Here is a 7,974-nt window from a genome sequence, read left to right as displayed (position 1 = left end):
CACTGAGGAGGAGACGATGAAGGACAGAGAAGAGATGAGATAAAGCGAAGGAGAGACAGTCAGAGAGGTGAAATGTAGAAGCAGCTGCTCCTTTAAACTTCTCTTTTGTCTCTGTGTTAAAGTGAATTCTTCTCTTTTAAAGGACACCAGCAGACGCTGATACTGACTCCTCTGGTCCTCTCCACAAGCCTGGACAGGACAAATCCACCAAAAAGGACCCTGCAGCCAACTACTGGAGTACTTTGTGCTCATCCTTCATATGCAAAGTTGTGGAAGCCCCGTGACATAAACATTTCAGGCCGTCCACAAAGACATCCACAGCCCCAGCTGGAGCACACAAGCTCCCTTTGTGCTGCATTCCTCACGCCTTTTAGCCTTAGCATGAGCCTTAGCCTAGCTCCCCACCATCTGCACACATGCACAGCAACTTTCTCCTGCTTTGTCTGGAGGAAGCGGTGAAACAGCTGAGAGCTTACCGTGACCACGCTCACACCGAGACACCGGGCTGTCGCTGGAGTAAAATCCAAGAGTGCAGCAGTCCCACAAGCTCTCCTTCCTTCAGCTGCCGTGCCAGGCTGCCTGTGCTCCTGGCTTTGTGTGTGCCTTCTATTTTCCCTTTAAACTGCACAGGCTGCCTCCCCCCACCTCCCCCCCCCCACACACACACACACACTAGTGAGCAAGCACACACACACACACACACTGCTACTGAATATGACACTGTTGTTCAAGCATTCAGCCACTTTGTTGTTGTTTTATATTTTCTTATTTCACAACCTGAAAGGGTTAAAAACAGAAATCCCAGCTTTTTTGATTTCCTCTTCCTCCTTTCTCTCCCTCTTCCTCACCTTCTCCTTATGCCTCTATATTCTGCCTCGCTTTATTCCACTCAGTAGTCAAACAAAGAAAGGAACACAGCGATCACACACACGCGCAAACACACACAGACATACACAACACACACTGCTCTCTCTCTCTCTCTCACATACACATGCAGAGGCTCCGAGCCCAACCCCCCAGCCTGCCTCCCTCTGATTTTTTCTTCACTCCCTGCCTTTCCCTAAACAGCACCTCCCCCCCAACACCCCCCACCCCAGCCCCCACTCCCACACCCCTCCCTCAGCCTGATCTGGCCTCGTTCTCATTCGTCTACTCGCCCTCCCTCTCCCTCCCTCCCTGCAGCCTTCCCCTCCCTACCTCTGTGTCAAACAGATGGGATTGGAGAGCAGAAGGAGCTCTCTCTCTCTCTCTCTACCTCCATTTCTCCTCTTCATTAGTGTGATGTTAGCCTGATGGAGACAGGCTTTGACCTGCAGCGCTGCTGATTAAAAAGCCCAAACTAATCAATACAGATGCAGATTACCTTTGATCAGGCTCTTAAACTGGGTGATGCTGCACAGATGTGCTCCTTAAACACCAGCATCTTTGCATCAACAGATGTGTGAAGGCAGGGAGGAAGACTCAGCACAAACACGGCCTACATGAGGAGAGAACAATGCTTCTAGATCCTGTAGAGCAGCGTCACTCAACCCTGCTCCACCAAAGAGCCACACTGTTGGAAAACGCCTTAGGAAGAGTCACAGTCTAAGTCCTGAAAAGTGGCAAAACATGATTAAAGTGGCTATAAAAAAAGCACAAGGTGGCAAATAATGGTCTAACAGCGGCAAAAAAGTGGCAACAAGGGGCGAAAAGGGGCAAAAACTGATTAAAGTGGCTGTCAAAATAAGGACAAGGTGGCAATAATGGTCAAACAGCAGCAAAAAAGTGGCAACAAGGGGCGAAAAGAGAAAGAAGTAGGCATAAAATGGCAAAACATGGAAAAACAGGGAGAAAAAGTGGCAGAATAGGGCAGGAAGTGGCAGAAATCTGTGAGAAGTTACCCAAAAATGAGTTACAGGTGGCAAAAACGGCCAAAAAGCAGCAAAAACATGGCAAAAATGAGTGTTCAAGAGACTACAATGGACAAAAAATGTGGGAAAACTGCTGAAAAAGCAGCAAAAACATGGCAAAAATGAGTGTTCAAGGGACTACAATGGACAAAAAATGTGGGAAAACTGCTGAAAAAGTAGCAAAAATGAATGCAAAAGTGACTAAAAAAGGCGTAAATGTGGGGAAATGGTCAAAAAGCATCAAACAGGCAAAAAAAGGTGTAAAAGTGACTAAAATGGGCAAAAAGCAGCAAAAACATGGCAAAAAATGAGTGTAAAAGTGACTAAAATGGGGAAAAATATGGAAAAAAATTGTCAAAGAGCAGCCAAACCTGGCAAAATATGAGTGTAATAGTGACTTTAATGGGCAAAAATGTGGGAAAATGGTCAAAAAGCAGCAAAGAGTGGCAAGAATGCTGGAAACAGTGGCATTTAATGGTAAAACGCGGCTTAAATGAGCAAAAAGTGGCAAAAAATGTGCAAATAGCAAAAAGCAGGGTAAAAGAGGCAAAAACTTGTGGCAAAAATGGGATAGAAGTTGTAAAACTGAGCAAAAAGAGGTGGCAAAAGTGCTAAAGCAGTAAACATTGATTAAAAGTAGCAAAAAATTGAAAAAAGGCAAAAAAAATGCAAATTAGGGCAGTGGAAATGTACAGACAAAAAACAATTGTTGAAAATGAAAGCCAACTGTATTATTGAGGGGGCTCAGACTGATTAATGTGACGTGTAATGGCTAATTTCTGAGGTCATAGTTTACCTCTGTAAAGGTTTTCTGGGGGAATAATATTTCAGATGAAGACACAGAAGAGCCACATGAGGCCCTAAAGCCACGCGCTGAGTATCTCTGGTGTAGAACACCAGGAACTAAAGACTTAACTCTGCAAACATTTGACTCCTGTTCAATGTTTAAGCTGGATTTAGCTTAGTGGCCCCACCTCTGCTCTGGTTAAAGGGACATTCTGGTGTTTTTGAAGTTGGGCTGTATAAGATAGTAACATCCAGAAATGTCAGCGTGAGCTGTTCTTTAACTAGAGAGTTCTCTAGTTCTCAGAAAGCTTGCCTACACAGCAGATTAGGTTAAACTGCAAATATGGCCTGCTGCGATTCACAAATCACAGAAGGTGCATTATTTCTTTAACTTGAAACGTGTCATAAAACCAGTTTAATGCACTGATTTATAGCAGTAGCAGGACTTTTCTGCACATTCAAGTGTCCACTTTTTAGAATGGATCACAAAAAAATCCTCCGTTTCTGGTTGTATGCATGGTTTCCTGATTTCCTGCAACAGGAGCAAAAACAATTGTAATTTTATATTTATAAAAAGGTTCTGCCCTAGTTTATTCTAGCCCTGCTACAACCACGATCAGACACAAGCTTCAACAAACTCCATTATGACCTGTCGTAGTCAGGATATGTTTCCTGTAGCTCCCATTCTAACATCTAGACTGCCACACACACACACACACACACACACACACACATCATGCCAGTGTTGGTCACATGCAGGAAGAGTGAATTTTACTGGGGTTGACGGTATGGAAAATCCACCATGGAGCTGCTGCACTCTCCGACCAGGGCACAGGCTAGAGGAAATATAGGACCTGCTCCTGATCTGACTGGATCCTATAGACCGCCACAGCTCCCTCCTAAGACCCTGAACCTAACACCACCACTGAGAGAGGAAGAGAGAAGGCTGGGGTCTAACCTCTAAGACCCTGAACCTAACACCACCACTGAGAGAGGAAGAGAGAAGGCTGGGGTCTAACCTCTAAGACCCTGAACCTAACACCACCACTGAGAGAGAAAGAGAGAAGGCCGGGGTCTAACCTCTAAGACCCTGAACCTAACACCACCACTGAGAGAGTAAGAGAGAAGGCCGGGGTCTAACCTCTAAGACCCTGAACCTAACACCACCACTGAGAGAGAAAGAGAGAAGGCTGGGGTCTAACCTCTAAGACCCTGAACCTAACACCACCACTGAGAGAGGAATAGGGAGGCTGGGGTCTAACCTCCTAAGACCCTGAACCTAACACCACCACTGAGAGAGGAAGAGAGAAGGCCGGGGTCTAACCTCGAAAAAAGTCTGCCATTGTTCCCAGTTTCGCCCATTGAGATGGACAATAACAAACACCGCATGGCTCAAACGCCACCCCCCTCGGCACGTAACTACAGCTGTTTCTAGTTATCACCTTTATCAACAAGCCTCAAGATGCACCCTGCAGCGAAGAAAAGAAGAAGAGACGATGAAGAAGCAGCAAGAATTATCAACAGACTCGGGACGACTTCAGGATCACTCGACAGTAAAAGTTTGATGACGGTGGATTTCCTGTGGGAATATTTTGATGAGCGTCACCAGTCGATTCAGAAGCTTGGTTTGGGTGGACTTTATGTAAATGTGGCTCTATTGTTCACATCCATCTCCCGGCCTGCCTGAAGGTAGGAGAAGTCCTGAAACTTTGAGCCTGGTTTTCTCAGAACAAACAGGAGCTAGAAGTTAACATTCATATGTTTTCATATATGAGCATATGTTTGTAAAATATGCTCAGATTAAGGTGTGTGATACACCAGTAGAAAGCTTGGAATCTACGCTTTCATCATGTGTAAAAAACTCAAAAATGACCTCGGACGACTTGCAGGAGTTTTTACCAGCTTTGGTCACAAATTTCAGAATGTATCTTGTAAATTTTCCAGAATTTTCATGGAAATTTTGGGAAACTTTTGTATATTTTTGAGAGTTTCATTAGGAGTGTTTTTGCATTGAAATTTTTGAGTATTTGATTTGGGGAATTTAATTGGAGAATGGTAAGAGGGGTATCCTTCGAAATTTCTAGAATTTAATGGAATTATCAGGGAATTTGTTGGCACATTTGGGGGGATTTTCCATCATCTTTGATTGAATCTTTTTGTATGATTTGGGGAATTTGCTTTGAGGATTTTTCAGGAATGTAAATAGAATTTTGGGGAAATTTTCTTTCAAATATTTAGAGTTTATCATAAAGCTTCATTGAAACATTTTTGGGGGTGTTTTTTATGCAACACTTTTTTGTTTTTCAGAATGTTTCACAGATATTTTGGGTAGTTTCTTTGAAATCTGGGGGAATTTGTGTTAGTAATAGGCTTTTAGGTCAAAATCAACTCCTGTTTAAAGTCAAGGCTGAGCGTTTTAACTTATAAGGTCCAAACTGTCCCGAACAAGTGGGAGAAAATAAAAATGCATTGCAGACTAAAGCTCAGGTCTCAGGACGATCAGCAGAACATGAGATCGTTTGTTGAACTGCTATCATCAGAAAACAGCTGCTCGGTAACCATGACGACGGCTGATAACCATGACAAACTATGGCAACTGAACTCGTCTTTAATATTTAGGACATGTTAACCCATTAAAGCTGCTTCTGTCTAATCTCTCAGTGAATGCTACTTCATGGGTTTAAACTGATCAATAAGAATCCCATGACATGGGAACAAATCCCAAAAAAGCTGGGACAGTCATCAATGAAAACAAGGAGAAGGAAGCAGATAGCTCAGTGCTTTTCAATTAATTAATTACTTGTATTGATAATACTGCATCCTGTAAAGTAAGCAGGATCCTGTCGTTTACACATTGTGGAGCAACAGTACTGAACTTTCAAAGGTGAAGGTTGGATTACTGGGTGGATGTAGTGTAGCCTACTATGATAGCGGCTCCATGTGGGTGTGTCTGAGCGCGCTCAGAAGAGGCTCACAGTGGACGAGCTGTTTTATTCAGCAGTCCTGTTAGAGCGGATCTTTCTAATGTGTGAAATAAAACAAACGTCCACTGAATGTCAGGCCCCGTCCACAGGGAGATGAATTCAGGGGTACACGCTACAGTTTTTTGTCGTATCGGTGTTTCATTCACACTGAAACGGCGTTTTGGGAGGCTGTAAATGGTACTTTTTGAAACCGGGTCTCAGAGTGAATGGATCTGTACACGCTTACCATTTCATCTCTGTGTGGACAGCCAACCGCATCTCTCTTGAAACGATTACGCTACAGCCCACCTAAGCAGCATGCGTGAATTAAACCAAAACAACAATGGCGGATTCCAGGGTTGTGTTCATGCTGCAGAAGCTACTTATAATAATGATAATACATTATAGACATTTGATATTTTGGAGGTGGAAGCACGCTGACCGGGTTACATTGTTGATGTGTGATGTGAAGGAGAGTGTGCTGTCCAGGATGACACCCAGACTCTTGACCTGAGGGGAGGGGGAGATGGAGGAGTGGTCAAATGGAATAGAGAAACTGTTAGATTTGTTGACATTTCTGTTTTATCACTGTTTAATCTGAGGAAAATGAGTGTGAACCAGGACTTTATTTCAAGGAGACAGTCGGTGAGGGAGGAAGGTGGGAGGGTGGAGTCAGGTTTAGTGGATATGGAGAGCTGGGTGTCATCCGCGTAGCAGTGGAACTGAATGTTGTATTTTCGGAGGATGTGGCCAAGTGGGAGGATGTAGATGATGTAGAGCAGGGGCCCCAGGACTGAGCCCTGGGGCACACCTGTGGTGACTGAGAGTAGGTGGGAAGTAAATGATCTGAGCTGAATGAACTGAATGCGGCCAGAGAGACCGGATTTAAACCAGGTGAGGGGTGTCTGTGTGATAGTAGGCCAGAATCAGCAGCTAGAGGAGATCGTTGGCTATTTTCAGTAAGGCAGTTTCGGTAGAGTGAAGGGGGCAGAGACCAGATTGAAATTGTTCATACAGATTATTGTGAGACAGATGAGAAGTTGAGAGGCGACAGTTTTTTCAAGAATTTTGGAGAGAAATACTGAGCTTGTTCTGGCTTTATCAGCTAAATCTGCTGCTCCTTTACCAGCAGAGAACAGCAGGCACCAGAAGTCCTGAAATCCACCGTGGAGAACAACCAGAAGGACAACCAGGAGAACGTTTGTGGCAGTTTTCTGTGATCTTCTTCTCTCTTTCGGTGCATTTCCGAGTCACATTACAGCGCCACTTACAGGTTGGCATGTATACTCCAGTTTTCAGTCAGTGGTTCATTGCTCATGCAGACATTTCCTGAAACGATCCCTTATTTACAGAAAACATTTTCAAAATGAAACGGTAATATAATGTTTTTTGTCTCCGTTGTTTCCTCCAGTTTAAAAATGTAAACCTATAACCCTGATGACTTCAAAAATTCTTGTTCTGAGCAGGAATGTGGGAAAATAGATTTCTGTTTTCATTTCTCATTCTTGATTTTGCATCTCACAGTTCTCAGGCAAAGCCATGGTTTTGACTTTTTATTATCTCTGCCATGTGATCGGCAGGGTTAGTTTGTTAGCAACATAACTCAAAAAGTTATGGACGGATGTTGATGAAATTTTCAGGAAATGACAGAAATGGCATAAGGAAGAAGTGATTAGAATTTGGGAGCGATCCGGATCATCGTCTGGATCCAGGAGTTTTTTAAAAGATTCTGTACTATTGGGAGATAGGGCTAATGGCGGAGGTCTGGCTCTATGAGTGCTTTTCTAGTTTCATATTTTGACCGTTTAAACTCACATTTTTGACTTTTTATCTTTTTTTTTTTACCTTTTTTGACCTTTAATGTTAAAATTTAAAGTAATGTTTTAAACTTTTAACTCACAATTTTAGTTTTTTTACACCTTTTGACCTCTCACAATTTTACCTTTAGTATCCTTAATTTTAAATTCTAAGTAATATTTTGACCTGTGAAAATAAAAAAAAATTTTTCAGGCTTTGACATTTTTAGCCAATGATTTTGAGATTTATCTCATATTTTGACTTTAAAAATCAGTAATTCAAATTTTTATCTCGTGTTTTGACCCTTTAAATCATGAACTAAACCTTGTTTCTTATATAGTTGCCTGCTAAAAACATAATTTTGACTTTAAATACCTTTTGAGCTAATAAGTTTGAATTTTTAGCTCAGATTGTGAGCCTTTAAACTTAATAAATTTACATTTTAAAATCTCAAAATCCTTTATCATCACTGCTAAGGTGTTTTCCCCCATAATTCATTGCTGGTGAAAAAGGTGAACACTGTCAGCAGTTATGGTTAA

This window comes from Cheilinus undulatus, linkage group 22, assembly GCF_018320785.1.
Source record: "Cheilinus undulatus linkage group 22, ASM1832078v1, whole genome shotgun sequence".
Taxonomy (NCBI): Eukaryota; Metazoa; Chordata; class Actinopteri; order Labriformes; family Labridae; genus Cheilinus; species Cheilinus undulatus.
The sequence above is the reverse complement of the archived record's forward strand: the minus strand, read 5'-3'. Positions refer to the sequence as shown.